Source organism: Haliotis rubra, unplaced genomic scaffold (genome assembly GCF_003918875.1).
Source record: "Haliotis rubra isolate DU_JTF1 unplaced genomic scaffold, ASM391887v1 Scf406, whole genome shotgun sequence".
NCBI classification, from domain to species: Eukaryota; Metazoa; Mollusca; class Gastropoda; order Lepetellida; family Haliotidae; genus Haliotis; species Haliotis rubra.
In genome coordinates this window covers 209,971-229,601 of record NW_025767087.1, presented here as the reverse complement: position 1 = coordinate 229,601, position 19,631 = coordinate 209,971, and the positions used below count along the sequence as shown (strand labels likewise).

Genomic DNA, 19,631 nt, shown 5'->3' with positions numbered 1-19,631 from the left:
TGATTGGACCTGTGAAGTTAAAGTTATCTTTACAAAGCTATAAAATAACATGTTATCTGTATTTGTTAACATAAGTTTTCAATCTATTTTAGTCGATTTGGGGATTTTTTGACGAATTTTACTGCAGACCTCTGAAAGTGAGTGAGTGAGTGAGTTTAGTTGTTAATTATCTGCTGTATAATGGCTGCCTCAACTCACTCACTCTGATGGAGACACCATCTTGTACAACACAGGCTTAGATATTTCATCTATAATATACTCACATACTCACTCTGATTGAGTCACCATCTTCAATGACAGTGCCTGAGATATTACACCTAAAATTTGAAAGACTAACTTGATGGCTGATTGCATGAGCAACGGTCACTCAGGGAACACGGTTTACTCCCTTCTTTTATAAGTATTAGTTGGAGCGTCTGGTTCCAATGTAGAGATTCTGTGTCTGAGAAACTTGCTGATAGAACTCTTTCCCTTAGATTTTCCCTTCACTGCTTATTTTGTACCTGAGAAGATCCGGGTTAGAATTGGTCTTCAGAAACCCATGCTTGTAAGAGGTGACTTACAGGATCGGGTGGTCAGGCTCACTGACTTGGTTGACACATGTCATCGTATCCTAATTGCGTAGATCATGCTGCTGATCACTGGATTGTCTTGTCCAGACTCGATTATCTTCAGACCACCGCTATATAGCTGGGATATTGCTGAGTGTGACATTAAACAACAATCCAACGTAGAGATTCGAATCACACACTCACGCACCTGGCTCGCTCGCTACAAACTTGATTCTCACTCTTTCTATTATATCTCGTCCAACGCAATTCTCTAGGTTGGTCACTTGTGCCAGAATCTCCAAACACTTCCTCTTTAGTTTTCCTTATGTTGTTTACAAGACAAGACAGTGAAAATAAATATCCCTCCTGCACTCCTCAGGGGGAAAACAGTGAGAAGAAACACGTGGAGATACCCGACAGAATGGGATGCACCTCATTTGTAACTACAACAAACATACTGTTGTCTTTAGATTCCAGGTCATTGCTCTGAAACTGGTCAAACTGATTCAAGAATTGTACAAACACTATGAAATGGTAACGGTTTACCTGTTAATTTCAAATTAATTCATAATTAATATTTTTTTTCTATGGAATCAGGATTCATTGTACACAATGAATAATAATTTGTAAATGCTACTGTCCTAAGACTGGTTGCAATGTCTTGATCAATGTTTTCCTCACCACATATAACAGTTCGGAGGTTATAAGTGAAGCGATTGAAAAGATATGTCCTGATTGATTTGTGAGTATTTTGACACCGAGGAAAACTTGGTCAATATTCAGTGCAGATGCTCATCCACATATTCCAAAGAAATGAGGAAGGTTGTTTATTAAGGAAGGGTAATTCAGAGGAAAGAGAAAGGTACATAACAATGTGCCTGGTCCGTGGTACTGTGATTGTTGGGAACAATGTAATAATTAGACTTGCATGAGTTTCTGAGGCAATACTTATTGGTTCAAATCAATAATTTTAGATGTATGAATAATAAGAACAAGTTCTTTAAAATATTGGTTTAAATCAATATTTCTAGATGTATGAATAATAAGAACAAGTTCTTTAAAAAATTGGTTTAAATCAATATTTCTAGATGTATGAATAATAAGAACAAGTTCTCCCAGGAAAAGGCTTGGGTTATTAGATAGTGTTGTCCACTTAGGTAGACTTACCTGTTACAAGGATAGTATTACTTTACGTCCATGTACTTGCTATAGCAGCCTTGGAGCAAGGCTATGAAATAATGTTAAGGGAGGTTTAGGTGGTAAGGAGGAAACTAATTCAATTGTTATGGCCTCAGTGAGGTGAGGTTAACCAGGGGCGGTGGGGTAGCCTAGTGGTTAAAGCGTTGGCTCATCACGCCGAAGACCGGGTTCGAATCCCCACTTGGGTACATTGTGTGAAGCCCATTTGTGGTGTCCCCTGCCGTGATGTTGCTGGAATATTGCTAAAAGCAGCGTGAAACCAAACTCAGTCAGTCAGTCAGGTTTACCATGTTTACTATTATCTTGCAGGTGACTTACTGAAGTGGTTCATCCATCCATTTGTCTGCTAATCTGTCTGTTAAAGTGGTAAAACTGATTTAGGAAGTTTACACTCATTAGTGGTATTGTATTGCATCTTAATTTCAAATGAAATCAATACTTTGAATTTTTCCATGGAGTCATGATTCATTGTACACAATGAATGATTTCAAGAAAATGTTTTGCTTGTCACATGAGAAGCACTTAAAGAATTGAAGCACAGATAATTAGCCAAACATACTATTGATGCCTTGTGTAAAATATAATGTTCCGATGTTCAGTCCATGTAACAGAACACCAGGGATATCTTCACTTATTTTGTTCCCAGAACCAAGATAAGACAATCGTTTCTGTTTTAAGAATTTTTGAAGTTTTAACAAAAAGACAATCTACACATTGTCACAAAAATACTTTTACTTTTGAAGAAACTGTAATAGATAAAAAAAATGATAAAGCTTAAAATCTTGCAAAAACATACCAGAATATCATTCAGTGGTGTTATTCTATGTTCTGAAGATCTGGACTAGCTTTATGTATGGTGTTTCTATGGGTTTACCATTCCTACTGGCGGTACTCTGCATGTTCCTGGGAATGGTTTATGGTTCAGGGATAATGTCATCCTCAGAGAATGCAGTATGGTGATGTAGCACCTACTACTGTGTGGTAGGAAAACACGGGATATTCCACCAACAGGTATTAATGTGAAGGTCGGGGGTTGAAGGCTGAGGGCAAGGGTTGGTTGATTGTTTGTGTATGTTAAAGCCTGAATACCACTGACTGTAGCATATAGCAAGAAACAAACAAAGCGTATAGCAAGAAACAAACATATAGCGAGAAACAAACAAAATGTATTGCAAGAAACAAACAAAATGTATTGCAAGAAACACAAAATGTATGGCAAGAAACAAACAAAATGTATTGCAAGAAACAAACAAAATGTATGGCAAGAAACAAAAAAATTGTACTTGCAAGAAACAAACAAAACATATGGCAAGAAACAAACAAAATGTATGGCAAGAAACAAACAAAATGTATTGCAAGAAACAAACAAAATGTGTATTGCAAGAAACAAACAAAATGTATTGCAAGAAACAAACAAAATGTATTGCAAGAAACAAACACCATAACTTCAACTCATTTAGGAGATAGTCAATCTATGTTTTCATTGTAAAGAAAGGTTAACTGTAAATTTAGGTGCATTAAAATCAATTTTGCATCCCACACATTCTTTCCAGTAACCCATACCTTTCATTATGATTGTACATAGAGTTGGGCATGATTGTTTCAGGCTTAATAACATATGACTGAAAAAGAAGTACTGTTCTATATATATATTAGCTTCCAGGGTGATGTGGCTATCAAGATGGGTGTATTGTGATTTGATAACCTCAGATTGACCAATCAGAATGGAGTAATTGGGTCCAAATTCATACATTATCCTTCTTAAAAGATCGCTACTTGAAACCAACACTGTGGTACTGTGATAAACGGAGATATGTAGAATACCAAGGCTGTTAGGATGAGGTAAATGCTAATTGCATCGTTTATCTCGCCAGGCGACATGTCAGTTATCAGTGTTACAGAATCAGAATCTGTTCCACATGTATTTATTACAGCATATAGGAACTATTATTAGATCAGCATATGGGAACTATTATTAGATCAGCATATGGGACCTATTGTTAGATCATCATATGGGACCTATTGTTAGATCACAACAAGGCTTAATGTGAAGTGACTGAAAATCCATTGACTAGGGCGGGACTGTGTCCAATTTACAACCAGGGTACCCAATACCTTATGTGATCATGGTACCCACTATTTTATTACCCAACATGACAAGGTATACTGGCCTTCACTATGACTTTCAAAGACTACATGATTCCAATTCAGATAAAAATACAGCAATGTTTTCGTGCATGTTTTTATTGGGTGCATGTTTACAAATGGTGCATTATCCATTAACTTGCAATCTCTAGCAAGAAGTGTTGGCAATTGAGGGTGTATGAAATATTTAAGTTATGTTTTGCAAGAAGTTATAAAATTTGTTTTGCTTATCTCACGTTTTCAGCTGTACATCACAAGGGAATACCGATAACATTCCAGACTGGAAATGGATTTTACATTCTTCCATGGTGATGTTTTGATGCCATGTCATCATTTTTTCTCTCTGTTCAGCCCTGAAGCAGTAAAGTAGAGGGTAGACTAACATTTTGTGTCTGAAATGAAAATATTTTAGGATATTCTTGGTTTTGTTGTGGTTTTATAATATAATACACCAAGATAATATTCTCGCATATACTAAAGAAATCGTGACTTGCCGAAGTAGTATAGACCTGCTTGGGAGCTTGCTTTCCAGTTATTTCAGTTTCACTGTCTGTATGAGAGACCTTTGTATCTTCCTCTAAATGAATGTGTCAAAATCATGTTTATTTCCTCTTCACAGACTTCTCACAGACTGTGATATTTCTAAATTGTCAGGCTAGGTATATTTTGAACTTCAAAAATAGGTTGGACTCAATGGCCTGGAGGAAGTGGCATCCTTATTGGGTTGGTTTGTTTGTTGTTTAACGCCGCACTCAGCAATATTCGAGCTATATATGGCGGCGGTCTGTAAATAATCGAGTCTAGATCAGACAATCCAGTGATCAACAGCATGGGCTGCTCGATCTACACAATTGGGATATGGTGACATCTGTCAACCAAGTCAGCGAGTCTGACCACCCGATATTGTTGGTCACCTCTTACGACAAGCATGGGTTGCTGAAGACCAATTCTAACCCGGATCTTCACAGGTCATCATCCTTATTTGTCATTTGTCATTATTAAACAACACGCAATGAAATTTAAGGCCTTTACCCATAGAAAATCTAGTTTGTAGGCTACATGATGTTGGACCTTTAATCAGTAGGCATTAAGATAAAGGACATTTGGATCGTAGGCAGAGAAAGTCATGGCATAATTTCGAAAGCACTTATATGTAAGATATAAGGTCATCAGTAAGTAGGCAGTAACATATATGGCCTTGACAAAGTTGGTGGTAAATTATATGACTTTTGGATAGTAATCAGTAAATATTGAAAGACCTTTGTTTGTAGCGAGTACCGCCGTGATGTTGCTGGAATATTGCTAAAATCTGCGTAAAACCAAACTCAGTCAGTCAGTTGTAGCGAGTAACACTTAGGCCTTAAATTCTTTAAGTAGTAATATACTGACTGAAACAAGTAAGGGAACACCACTTCCTGTATTCATTCTCAGCTTTCCTCTCACAGCACTATTCAAAACTTGTGATGAAAACTTGAAAATATTAAAGGAAGACTTGAATTTTCCTGTGTTCCTTTATTTGTTTTACTTAGTATATATTGGACCTTCAGTCAGTAAGATATTAGGCCTACATTAATTATCCCACTAAGATCAAGGCCATGACTCAGTAATTGTTAAGATGGCGGACATTTATAACAATGATTTGTGAATCACCAATAGGTCTGTGAATATATGTACTTCCTACCTTAGTTATTTTCAGTTTCTATGTTACATTTGGGGCAGTGGGGTAGCTAATCTCCCTGAACCGTATTATTTTTCCCTACTGCCTGGCCCTCTCTGCAGTGCTGAAGCCCTAAATAAAGCAAGTCTAGATTTCCTCAGGTTCTGAATCTCTTGTCTCCCTGGGGCTCCTTTTCAATATAAATGGGCTTGTTTGTTACTATCAAAATTATATATATTCAGAGACTATGGGGTAGCCTAGTGGTTAAAGTGTTCGCCCGTCATGCCGAAGGCCCGGGTTCAATTCCCCACATGGGCACAATGTGTGAAGCCCATTTCTGGTGTCCCCCGTCGTGATATTGTTGTTATATTGCTAAAAGCGGCGTAACACCATTCTCACACACTCACTGTGTTACATTTTGTGACTTTTTATTGTCATTGCACTTGATCACTCATGCGATAAAAGCATTTGGAGTTGTTATACTCTCCTCACAACCATCTATCTGTTCAACTGATAATGACACTAGGAGCGATGTCACTGTTATTCATTATCTACATGCATTGCTGTGGCCTGTTTACCTTTGTTAGATAAAGACATTTTAAGTGGTATTAAAGTCGAAGAAAGAAGACACTGCTTTCATTGTAAATTCTCTATCATTATATTTTTATATCATTGTGTCAGGATGATATAAATAATAAGAACAGGTTGTCCCTTTATAAAAAGGAATGACACTTGCCTATCAAGATTTGCCTTTTTACTGGATAGAATTAATTCAGATCACAGATTTATTGTTCAGTACAGTCTTGCAGCAAGGCAAGCTGTTGAACTCCATGGCTGAATGTACCCTCCAACCTTGTCTGTCTCACGGTCCCTGAACTAGTGTTGGGAATTGGTTAAAATCTCATAATTGATGATTGGTTCATTACAACCGATCAATCATCGAAAATAATTGGTTAGCGTCTTTTAATAAATTTGTTAATGTACATAAAAATAAGGGAAAAAACCATGTTCTTTGGGGGGCTTTTTGGCAAAATTTCACATCTTTAAAGGATGACTAGTATGTTAGGAACATAAATTTCTTGGAGCCTTAAAGATAAATTCAATCATGACTTGAAACAAGCTTGTAGTGCTTACAAAATGTAACTGACAAAACCAACCATGTGAAAAATATTGTTAATGAAAACAAGTGTCCCAAAATTGGTTGTGTTCGATTATGAGAAATTATGATCGATTGCTTGGTCGTTTAGTCACTACGACCAATCTTCGATTATTTCAATTAATCGGACCACCACTACCCTGAACCACAATATTTTCACGTCCTCCCAGCTCTTCTACAATGCTAAAACCCAAAATGAAGCTAGTCTAGATTTCCTCAGGTTCAGAATCTCCCAACTCACTGGGGTTCCTCTTCAGTTTACGGTAAATGGAATTATTTTTTTCTATCAAAACTGTATATATTCAGAGACTAATAATCAGTCAACCAAGTATCCCTGTGTTTAACATCAACTGATTGGGTGTATGTGGTCGAATCCTTCATTTTATTTTTTAGGGGGTGGTTGATATAGCGTTATCTAAACCCTGGACAGTCATTTTAATGTGCTAATACTCATATTTTTCATATTTTCATATTTTTAGGTTAGGACACAATTTTGGACAGTATTGGATTGTTCATGGATGCTAGCATTTTCCGATGTTTCCAGAATATTTTTTCAAACAATTATGAGTTTCCAAATTTCAAACCAACTCACAAAATAAAGTTTATTCTTGAATGTGCCAACTATAGACTTTCTGGTGAATCCGAAATTTGGCAGATGGACATGTAGAGCACCATCCCCCCTCCATCATCGACAAGAACTCTGATTCCTGGTATAAGTATGCAACACCTCCCAGGAGAGCTAGCATACATTCAGTTGTATCCAGAATATCTTGCCACCTGATGATTTCTGTTTCATGGATGTTTGACTTTGAAGTGTGTTGTCTGTTTTGTGTTATTATCAGTGTTTTACTCTCTGTAGGGATGAGGATTTGGAAAAAGTGACAATGAGATATCCAGATTGAGGTTATTGATATGTTAATGTGTTTGTCATACCATGTTCAGCTTCAGACAGAATGGCTGGTGAGAATGAAATATTTATTTTTTACAAAAAATACTAATGCTCATAAAATGATGACATGGTTGATGAGATATATTTGTACTTGCTTGATAACAGTGTTCGCATCTACACGAAAACATCCCATCTAATGCATTGAAGAAGTTGTCTATCTGATATATTGTTCTCCTTTATCATACAGGGGCGGTGGGGTAGCCTAGTGGTTAAAGCGTTCGCTCGTCACGCCGTAGACCCGAGTTCGATTCCCACATGGGTACAGTGTGTGAAGCCCATTTCTGGTGTCCCCCGCCGTGATATTGCTGGAATATTGCTAAAAGCGGCATAAAACCAAACTCACTTACTCACTCACTCTTCATCATACCAGCTTCTAAATGCCACTCAAAGAAGTTATATGTATACTGACATGCGTGTAGTATTTTGTTTGAATGCGGAATAGGAAAACAGGGGAGATAACACGACAGAAAACAATAGCCGAAGTCGTGTGGACAGTCATTGGTCACCTGTTTCGTATATAATTACTGGGTAATGTTGTCTTTTTCCTTGCTAAATCTGATTATGCCTTGATATACTTAGGCAGTTATTCATTACAGGCATGTAATCAAGTGTTTATGGTATTTTCCGGGTCAGTTAACAGGGCACAAAATTTAGAATTCCTGACTTGTAGAAGTAATCATTTCAATTAAAATCTCATCAGTTCATTTATCATTTGCACGGCATGTTAATTTCATGACTTGACTTATTTTTTATCTAAATATTAACACAAGAAGGGACATAAATCTCCCCACTGTAATTTTCTATCAAAACAACCCCTAATTGAGGTTTCATATTTCCATATGAAATACAAATGATGTGCTAAATTGATATTTATGCCAATATTTATGGAAATATAATCAGGAAGTGTGTACAATTTCAGAAGAGAAAGAAAACAACCCAGTGCCAATATGTTTTAGTTTTTGTGTGTAGATAAGCTGTGTTCAGGATCCTTATTCTCGAAACGTTCATAGCCTTAAGAATTCTTAAGTTTGATCGTAGCCAATGTGTTAAGAATGGTCTTAAGAAGTTCGTTTCGAGAATAACTAGCCAGGTACCTATGTAATAACCTGGAGATCCTGGAAATAAAAAATACTCGTACTGTAGTGCTGAATTTTTGGTAGACAATTACATACAAAATGGAGATTAGGTGTCAACAGTGTCAAAAATGGCGAATAGGTGGCAACAGTAGGTGGCAACGTGGCAGAATGGTGAGCCAAAATGGCGATTAGGTGGCAACAGCGCCAAAATGGAGATAAGGTGGCAACAGTGTCCAGAATGGAGATTAGGTGGCAACGGTGTCCAGAATGGAGATTAGGTGGCAACAGTGTCCAAAATGGAGATTAGGTGCCAGCAAGGTGGCACAAATGTCCAAAATGGAGATTAGGTGGCACAAATTTCCAAAATGGAGATAAGGTGACAAAAATGTCCAAAATGGAGATTAGATGGCACAAATGTCCAAAATGGAGATTAGGTGGCACAAATGTCCAAAATGGAGATTAGGTGACAAAAATATCCAAATGGAGATTAGATGGCACAAATGTCCAAAACGAAGATTAGGTGGCACAAATGTCCCAAATGGAGATTAGGTGACAAAAATGTCCCAAATGGAGATTAGGTGACAAAAATGTCCCAAATGGAGATTAGGTGACAAAAATGGCCAAAATGGAGATTAGGTGCCAGCAAGGTGGCACAAATGTCCAAAATGGAGATTTAGGTGACAATAATGGCCAAAATGGAGATTAGGTGACAAAATGGCCAAAATGGAGATTAGGTGGCACAAATGGCCAAAATGGAGATTAGGTGACAATAATGGCCAAAATGGAGATTAGGTGACAAGATGTCCAATCGCTGGCTATCATATCAAGTGACATGGATCAAAATTGCTGACAGGTTATTATTTCTCAATGATACATTTAGATTTTATACGTTTCAGATTATTTCCTGAACATTTAAAGCTACTTGTGGATTGGATAAGGTATTATTGATATCACTTTACAGTTCTGTCATTGTATCATTAACTCCCCATTAAATCAAATTTGTTCAAAGTAATAACAAAATCTGTCTTGGAGTTTCCAATTTATCCTGTCACAAAAGGATTAACAGTGTATTGACAAGCTAAACAGCATCCAATGACATTCAGTTGACGTGAAATAAACATGGCTCATTATGTCAGATATTAACCAGTTTCTATGGTTATCAATATCATCATGCTCCTTTGGGACGAGGAAGCGATTCAGAGGAATGGATTGATGGCACAGGGCAAGTCGAATTTGGATGAGCGCCAAAGTTTATTTCAGAGTGATATTTAGTTGATGATGCATGCTAGCTGCAATTGATGAAGAAAGTCCTGGGTGTTTCCTTTTTGTGTGCACGTATCTGCAGTATTGGTGTTCATGGCGAAATGACAGTGTAATAATGAGTGATGGCTTGTCAGGTTTTCTGATTGCATTGGAATGGGGAGTTGGGGAGGGGGCAAGAGGTAATTCTGTGGGTTTGTGAGTCTGTGGTTGAGTTCAGTTTCTATGCTGCTTTTAGCAATATTCCAGCAATATCACGTCGGGGGAACACCAGAAATAGGCGTTACACATTGTACCCATGTGGGAAATCAAACTCAGGCCTTCGGCATGACGAAGCAAATGCTTGAACCACTAGGCTACCCCACATCCTTCCAGTGAGTGTATCAGTGAGTTGGATGGGTTAGTAAGTGATGAAGGAGCTGGAATGATGAAATGTGTGGGGCATTAGTTTAAACGTGTGAATGAATAGTTGAATGAGTGAGTGAATATGCAAGTTAGTGATTTAATTGGTGAGTGATTTGATCAGTGAATGAGTGACAGTGATTTCATCGTTGTGTGAGTGACAGTGATTTCATCGTTGTGTGAGTGATTGAGTCCGTGAGAGAGTGAGTGATTTGATCAGTGAGTGAGTGACAGTGATTTCATCATTGAGTGAGTGACAGTGATTTGAGTCGGTGACTGAGATCAGTGAGTGATTTGATTCAGTTGAGTGAGTGACAGTGACTTCATCGTTGTGTGAGTGATTGAGTCCGTGAGAGAGTGAGTGATTTGATCAGTGAGTGAGTGAAAGTGATTACATCACTGACTGAATGATTTGATCACTGAGTGATATGATCAGTAAAGGAGTGAGAGGTTTGATCATGAAGGAGCCAGAGATTTGATCACTGAATGACTTTTATGACATCTCCCGTACTCAATCACAGGTTATAATTCACACTATCATTAACCATTTCCTTCACTGATGACTGTTTTATTCAGCCCACATATGTGTATTTAATAAGATAAAGGTTCCTAAATGCCACTGAATCTGTAAGTCTCAAATTCCAGGCCATTGACCTTAATAACTGAAGACAAGCCTCCAGCTATCAACCAGCTCAAATTACAGAGAGCAGTTGACATAATGAGCTCATTAAACTGGGTATTGTGTACACAAATAGGTTTGATCTATATCTAGTGCTTTTCTTCTCCAGTAAAGGTCAGTATTTAGCATAAGCAGTATTTGTTCTGGTGGCAGGTACTTTTCAGTGTTGATTTCAACATAGCTAATATCTAGAGTAATTTTATGTGCTATTGGTAGATTTCTGATATTGAGGAGTATGTAGTTATTCCATTCTTATATCATGGTGCTATCTGTTCACAAAACAAACATGAAAATCTAAAACTTGAATTAGATGTCTAACACGATTAATATGGCATGATGATGATGATTATGATGATGATGATGATGATGATGATGATGCAACAATGACAATGATGATGATTATGATGCAAGAATGACAATGATAATGAAAATAATAATAGTAATCATAATTAATTATAAAGCGCCTAATATCCACCTTAGAGATGCTCAGTGGTGCTGTGGCAATATTGGGGAAGGAAATAGTTCATGTAAGTTTTACAGAAATGCATCAGTTAAACAGATGGGTCTTTAGCAGAGATTTAAAAATTTCATTCGATGATGATGATGATGCTGATGGTGAGAATGGTAAGGTGAAGATGGTCATGATGATGATGTAATAGTGAATATAAAGATTTATAACTCGGAGAAAAGAATTTCACAAATGATAATGATAATATGGTATATATATTTCTAAATACACCATCTTCAAAACAAAAAGATTAGAAACTTAATCAATGTTTTAAAACAGCTACCAATCACTGACAAGCAACAGACTCAACATGTTGAGTAAAGTCAAACATCGTATGGAGCAAGTCAAGTCATGGTTTACCAACACCCAAAGTTTCCCCGGAAACACCGACCATATGCTGCAATAGAAGTGTACCTGACCCTGTTGGAAATGCAAAACACTCCCAACCAGAACCTGGCTTGCCATTGTAGTCTGTCTTGAAGACATCAAGCGATACACAGAGTGCAGCACAAGTCTAGTGTGACTGGCAAGTCTAGACTGACTTAGAAATTACATATTGCTCTAGGTTCCTTTTACATTATATTTTTATATCGTTTAGATATAACTTTTTCAGATATAGGTGTTACTCAACGCAATATATTTGAGACATAAACATCATGTGTTTTCAGGGGCGTGGGGTAGCCTAGTGGTTAAAGTGTTTGCCTGTCACTCCGAAGACCTGGGTTTGATTCCTCACATGGGCACAATGCGTGAAGCCAATTTCTGGTGTCCCCCCAACGTGATTTTGCAGGAATATTGCTAAAAGCGGAGTAAAACCCAACTCACTCACTCAGTTAGATATATGTTTCTGATGTAAGTTAACTGTTTCTTGGAGTGATTGCCATCTAGAGCCACTGTATGGGGCATATTACCAGCAGCAGTCATGAATATTGCAAGCACTTTTATACCATTTACCATTTACCATTTACCCAGAAACAGCTGGTGCCACTAATATTTTTCAAATAAATAAGAATTTTTTTAAAAAAAAAAAAAAAAAAAAAATGTTGTTCATTGAATGTGTGCATATTTCAGCTTCCTGGTTATCAGTAGGTTTGTTGAAATTGTCATTTAATACCTTTTTGTACAAGGAACCTTATGATTTATTGTCATTTCCAAAAGGATGAAATCATATGCTACTGCAGATTTCTGAATATCTGATGTTTCGTGTCTTCAGATTGGGTGGATGTAGAACCTATATTCTGGGGAAGAACTGAAGCAGTTATTTCAATTGATAAAATTGGTCCCATTGCATGAAACTATATGTCTACAAAATGAATAATAAAATCCAAACGGACTTATATGATTGAACAATGCATGATTTCAGGCCAGAGCTTAGGGAAGCTAGACTTGCAAATCATCCTAGACTTCAGCTGGATTATCTTTTTATTTTATTCTCTAGGGTCTTTGAGACAGACTAGTTTAAAAGAGAAATGTAAATTGATTTTATGAAACCCAGGAAGGAAACTATTGATATTGTCTACCGAGGTTAACCGTGCCAGTCTACTGGCAGATAGTGCAAGACATGTGCTTAACAGTAAAAGTCACTACACAATGCACAAAAACCTTCTCCTAAAACTCGACAGATTAAGTCTCTATTCTGAGATAGACATTTTGTCACAGAAATAAAGTTCTCTCTTTCAAAAATTAACCTAAAAAAATAAAGTCCAAAAGGAGATTAGAACAATTCTTAATTCAGAGCCGTGGCATAGATTAGACTTGCCAAATCATATAGACTTGAGTTAGACTCCTTTTTGATATATCCTCAAGGGTCTAGGAGACGACTCGCTGTTTACTCTGCATTGACCCTGAATGAAACTGTCACATGCACACACTACAGGTCTAATATGAGTGATTTGTAGAAAACAGACGAAGGCTATTAGCAGGAAATATGCTGGTTTATTGTTTTCCTAGTGTACAAGCCTCCTGCTGCAGTGAGCCACCTGGAGATGGACCATGCTGGGAGGCTTGTTCCGACAGAGGCTTTGTTGGCCATTATGCTGAAATATAAAGACACAACTGCTCATGACAGTGGGGTCATTCTGTTTCTAATTACCGGATATTTGTGTATTTCAGATAGAATTTGTTCGGCTGAAGCAGCAACATAACGACAGAATAATTGGATTTACCTCATCGACAGGAGTTCCTCATCATTGTGAGGTAGGCTGGTTTGGCTTATGATGTGGTTTAGTAATTCAGATTAACAGTGTTTGATTTGACAGTAATATTTATTGGGTGAGCTGCAGTGTAGAATCAATGTTGATAATGGACAGCATTGGTTATAAATGTTCTGTGTGATGGTAATTAGCATCAGTTCAGATTCTGATGAGGTCTGTCCAGTTGGTCATAAGGTAGGTAGGTAGATACGGTTTTAGGGCAACCTTGGGCCTTAAAAGGCCTATATCCGAACACTTAACAAACTGTTATATTTTTGTTCAGTTAAATTACGTCGTACTTACCCATTTTAACGAGGAAGTCTAAAGCAGCTCTTTGTATGCAACCATACATTAAATTATCGCCAAGTATTGCGGTCATTGTAAAAGTATTCTTTGTTATTATTAAGCACAGTTTCTTGAAGAGCCTTACGTGGGTTTTCATGAGCTGGACATTCAATGAGGTAGTGCTGAACTGTTTCTGGGCAGTGTAAGTTACAGCATTCACACAGAGGAGATAGGTCTTTATCTAAAATACTTCTATATACCTTTAATCCACAATGTCCTAGCCTGAGGCAAGTTAAAACAACTTCATCTCTGCGACAACGCCGACGAATTTTAAAATGTTTATTTACTACAGGACAAGTAGAGTACATATGTCTACCTGTAGTTTCATTGTCCCATTTATTTTGCTAAGATGCAGTTATTGAAGATGAAATGACAAACCAGTAATCTCTTGGAATGAGCTTAACTGATTGAATATCTGGCTGTGGTTTGTTGCAAGCCATCTTAGCAAGTGTGTCAACTACTTCGTTTCCAGCTACACCAACATGTGCAGGAATCCAAACAATATCACAGCTGATGTACATGGAGTTTAAAACAGTATGTTGTTTTAAGTCACAGGAAGGTTTGTACCTGATATCGAATCTCACTTCTTGTTCAAACCTTTGAATTTTGAACCAGCAAAGCCAGTGGCTGGAAACCTGGTTTTAAGTCACAGGAAGGTTCCACGTATCCTCACTCAGTTTGAATCGGGTGTTTGGGTAACTGCTGCCCCATTTTGGCATTTCTTTCTTGGAGCCAGTTCCACACAGGAATCTGCATTGACCATGTGTTCGAAGTCTAGATTTCCACTGAATACAACATTCCAGAGTTTTGTCAGCACCTTGCAGCACCTTCTCTTTTGTTTCATCAAATGTTCTAAAGGTACATAACAAGAATCATTGTCCACCCAAAGTTATCTTACACCTGGTGATTTGAAGTTACTGGTAATAATTTGTAATGCGTTTGTCGTTTACTGGACAGAGTGCTGTTGTACAAAACCACCTTAGCGCTAAGACTACCTTAAGTCTATGTTATGGTATGTGAGTTACGGTCACCTTAGCGCTAAGACTGTGTAAGTCTATGTTAAGGTATGTGAGTTACGATCACCTTAGCTACGACTGTGTAAAGTCTATGTTAAGGTATGTGAGTTACGATCACCTTAAGCTACGACTGTGTAAAGTCTATGTTAAGGTATGTGAGTTACGATCACCTTAAGCTACGACTGTCTTAAGTCTATGTTAAGGTATGTGAGTTACGATCACCTTAGCTAAGACTACCTTAAGTCTATGTTAAGGTATGTGAGTTACGGTCACCTTAGCTACGACTGTGTAAGTCTATGTTAAGGTATGTGAGTTACGACCACCTTAGCTACGACTGTCTTAAGTCTATGTTAAGGTATGTGAGTTACGGTCACCTTAGCGCTAAGACTACCTTAAGTCTATGTTAAGGTATGTGAGTTACGGTCACCTTAGCGCTAAGACTACCTTAAGTCTATGTTAAGGTATGTGAGTTACGGTCACCTTAGCGCTAAGACTACCTTAAGTCTATGTTATGGTATGTGAGTTACGGTCTCCTTAGCGCTAAGTTTGCTTTGTACAATGGCACCCTGGTACATATTTGTGTAAAACTGTGTTTAAACAAAGATATATTTTCTGTTTGAATACATTGCTCCTCAAGCTTTTTTACTTGTTTTACTGACTATTTTTACAAGAAAATACCAGTTAGTGCTACACAGTTGCAAGATAAAAGCAGCTGGAAACAATCCCAAGTCAGCCATTCACTTAGGTGGAAATATTCACCTGAACCAGTTTGACATAAGATTGATTCCTAACTGGAGTTTTTCTATTTGCAGAGGAATCGTACACCTGGTGTGTAGTTTTCCAATCCAAAAATATGTCCATGTGGAATGAATTGCCCTTAACATTAGTAGGTAAATTTAAAAAATGCATTTTTAAATAATTTTCTCATTAACTACAAATAGGTTGGTATAAAAAAAAGAGATAATATTAGGTCCATGCTTAATGTGTTTTTTTTGTGCATTATGCAATAAGCTTTTGTGTGAGACAAAATAATATAATGTTGGTAGATCTTTTTTCATTTAAAAATATTTACAGTCAGCATAACTGTAAAAGCAGGTCAAAACTAAAAATGAGTGTGGCCTTGGGCCAGCAAGTACGTCCAGCGATAGATGTGATAAGAAAAATCATTCAATATCAATCTTGTTTTGCTTGCTTGTTTCTTGTTTATCGCTGCACTCAGCAATATTCCACCTGTAGGGCATCAGTCTGTAAATAAATAAGTCTGGACTATACAATCCAGTGATCGATCCATGCAATTGGGATGCGATGATAATTTACTGTTGATGTTAAATGGTATGGTAGACTAAAGTATGGTGTATAAATTATTGTTCTAGTTTTGGTAATGTTGATTTATTCCTAATTACTCCTGTGAAAATCACAGAAATGGGTCCATGCAAAAATTAGTAATCTAATGCCAGTCTGTAGATTTTTCAAGGGAATACAAGGTATGATATTAGTCAGTCTCACAGTCCGTGAACCACATTATTTCCCCTACTGCAATGCTAAAGCCCTAAATGAAGCGACCGCCTCCGTGGTGTAGTGGTTAGAGCGTCCGCCCGGAGAGCGGAAGGTCGCGGGTTTGATCCCCGACCGCGTCATACCAAAAGACGTTAAAATATGGTACTTGTTGGTCCCTGCCTGGCGCTCGGCAATAATGGGTACAACAAGGACTGGTCGGCTCGGAGTCAGTATACTGTGTCTGAGTGGGGTATTCATGCTTCACTGCGGCATGGTATCTCAGTGGGCTAGCACTATAAAACCAGCTTCAGTCTGGGCTAGTACAAGCAGTCGCACATACACATACACACGCATGCACGTCGTCATATGAGCGAAATATTCTCAAGCACGACGTTAAACTCAATTTCACCTCACCTCACCTCACCTCACCTAAATGAAGCAACTCTAGATTTCCTCAGGTTCTTAATCTCTCAACTCACTGGGGTCCTTTTCAATTTAAATGGGTTTATTTGTTACTATCAAAATTATATCTATTCTGAGACTAAGCGTGAGTCTATGTATGATATGTTTAGTGCTGTTGCATGCAGCTAGAGACCAGATATGTTTGTTTACAGATACATGATAGGGTCATGTGTCACGATCAGCCATGGATGAGGAACTCTGGAATGTCGGTTCACCTGGGGTTACTTACCTGCTGACACTTTTATTAAAAAACAAGATCCTTCTAGATTCCATGCTGATAGGAGTGTGTGGCTGACTTCATGCATCTTTTAGCAATATTCCTGTAATATCATGGTGACAAACACTAAAATAGGATTCAAAGTTTGTGGGGCTCTGAACCCGGATCTTGGTCATGATGAGATGCTTTAACCACTAGGCTATCACACTTCTCCCATACTGATAGAAAAATTTTCTTGTTCTGGTATGGTGGCCCAGTGGTTAGACTTGTACAAGTCTCTAAGGTAATAATTAACTGAGTGAGTTAATATACAACGTCACATCGGCAATATCTCAGCCATATCGTGACGAGTAATAATTAATAGTTTAAATGATGATTTCGAATATAAATATCCTCTAACAGATTTGCACTAAAGAATATAAATATCCCTCTAAAGTAGATATCCTTAGATACTTTTGTTGGTATTACCTAGGTAGGTGGGCACATTTATATCCTTGGACAAGATACATAGATCCACATTGTCTAGCGTTCACCCTGCTGTAAGATGGGTACCCGCTGAGGATGTGCTGGCGTAATGTGAGTGTTTATTCCCTCTGGCAGCATGGCTTAGCATATGATCCCCTCACAATGGAGTTGCAAAGTATCGGAAAGTATGATAGTGTACTATGACCGATAGCAATGTATGTAGCAATGCATGAGCAGACAATATGCCCTACTTAATAGTACAATGTGATTGCTATAAATGGACTTGGGAACAGCAGTCAAACTCCACTTTTCCCTCAGTTCTGCTGTAGAATATGACTTTAATTGTTGAATGAAAACAAGGTCTTATTATAAAATCTTAGGATGTACACTTCTGCATCAGGCATGTTATTCAGTGTTGGTGAAAAGGGTGAGGTGAGGTGAAATTGGGTTTAACGTCATACTTGAGAATATTTCGCTCATTTGACAACGTGCATGCGTGTGTATGTGTATGTGCGGCTGCTTGTACTAGCCCAGACTTAAGCTGGTTTTATAGTGCTAGCTCACTGAGATACCATGCCGCAGTGAAGCATGAATACCCCACTCAGACACATTATACTGACTCCGAGCTGACCAGTCCTTGTTGTACCCATTAATGTCGAGCGCCAGACAGAGACCAACAAGTACCATATTTTAACGTCTTTTGGTATGACTCGTCGGGGATCGAACCCGCGACCTTCCGCTCTCTGGGCGGACGCTCTAACCACTACACCACGGAGGGGCGGTCTCATGGTGAAAAGGAGTGTTATGAAGCTGGTGACTTCTCATCTTTTCCCATTGAATGTAGGGTGGTGGGGTAGCCTAGTGGTTAAAGTGTTCGCTTGTCACACCAAAGACCCAGGTTCTCTTTCCCACATGAGTACAATGTGTGAAGCCCATTTCTGGTGTACCCTGCCATGATATTGCTGAAATATTGCTAAAAGTGGTGTAAAACCACATCACTCGCACCCATTTGATGTTATGCCAAGTACTTAAGCTACTCAGATATCTGAAGGCCTCGTAAATGTATTGATTTTAATTGGAATGGGTAATTTACATGGAATTTAACATGTAATAAATTACTTACATGATAAGGGTTTAATTTACTCTATGTGCATGATAGTTTTATCAGTAATATCATCAAATTTGACCTACATGTAGACTACATGCAATCTGTGCGTAAACATCAGATAGGATGACAGGCATTGTTTGAGAGCAAGGGACAGATATTTGAAGTGTCTGTTACCATGTAATGATAAAACTTGGTGTGTCGTAAACTGCCGACATTATGCCTCCTTGAATACATCACTGTCGCCTTTATCTCTACTTCCTTTATTCATTCATTCTAACACTACCTTCTTTGTTCATTCTTTCCTCACTTCATTTATCATCTTTCTGCCCTTACTACATTCTTCCCTCACTTCAACACTGTCTTCTGTTTTCTCTCACTCAGTCACTTCTTTATTCCCATACCATTTTGTTAGTATTTCCCTCACTTCATCAGTTTCATTCTTCCTTCACTATATCCTTTCTTCCTTCTCTTAATCACTCCTTCATTCTTCCTTCACAACAGTTTTCAGTTCTTCCATCACTTAACCACCACTTTGTATCCCTCTCTGCCTTCATTATTTATTCATTCTTCTTTCATTCATGGAGCATTGGGGTAGCCTAGTGGTTAAAGCATTCGCTCATCATGATTCGCTCACCGGATTCTATTCCCCACATTCATACAATGTGTGAAACCCATTTCTGGGGTGTCCCGCCAGGATATTGCTAAAAGTGGCAGAAAACCATACTCACTCAAGACTCACTCACTCA

General features: G+C 38.0%; 1 protein-coding gene across 5 annotated transcripts in view; it reads left to right on the top strand.

The window, feature by feature from the left end:
- Positions 1-19,631, top strand: part of LOC124287829 (protein kinase C delta type-like) — a 124,948-nt gene that overhangs the window by 46,004 nt on the left and 59,313 nt on the right. For all 5 annotated transcript variants that reach the window (XM_046724292.1, XM_046724293.1, XM_046724294.1 and 2 more), the window contains one exon: positions 13,696-13,779. The gene's annotated coding sequence lies outside the window, so the exon portion shown is untranslated. The remainder of the gene's footprint in view (positions 1-13,695; positions 13,780-19,631) is intronic.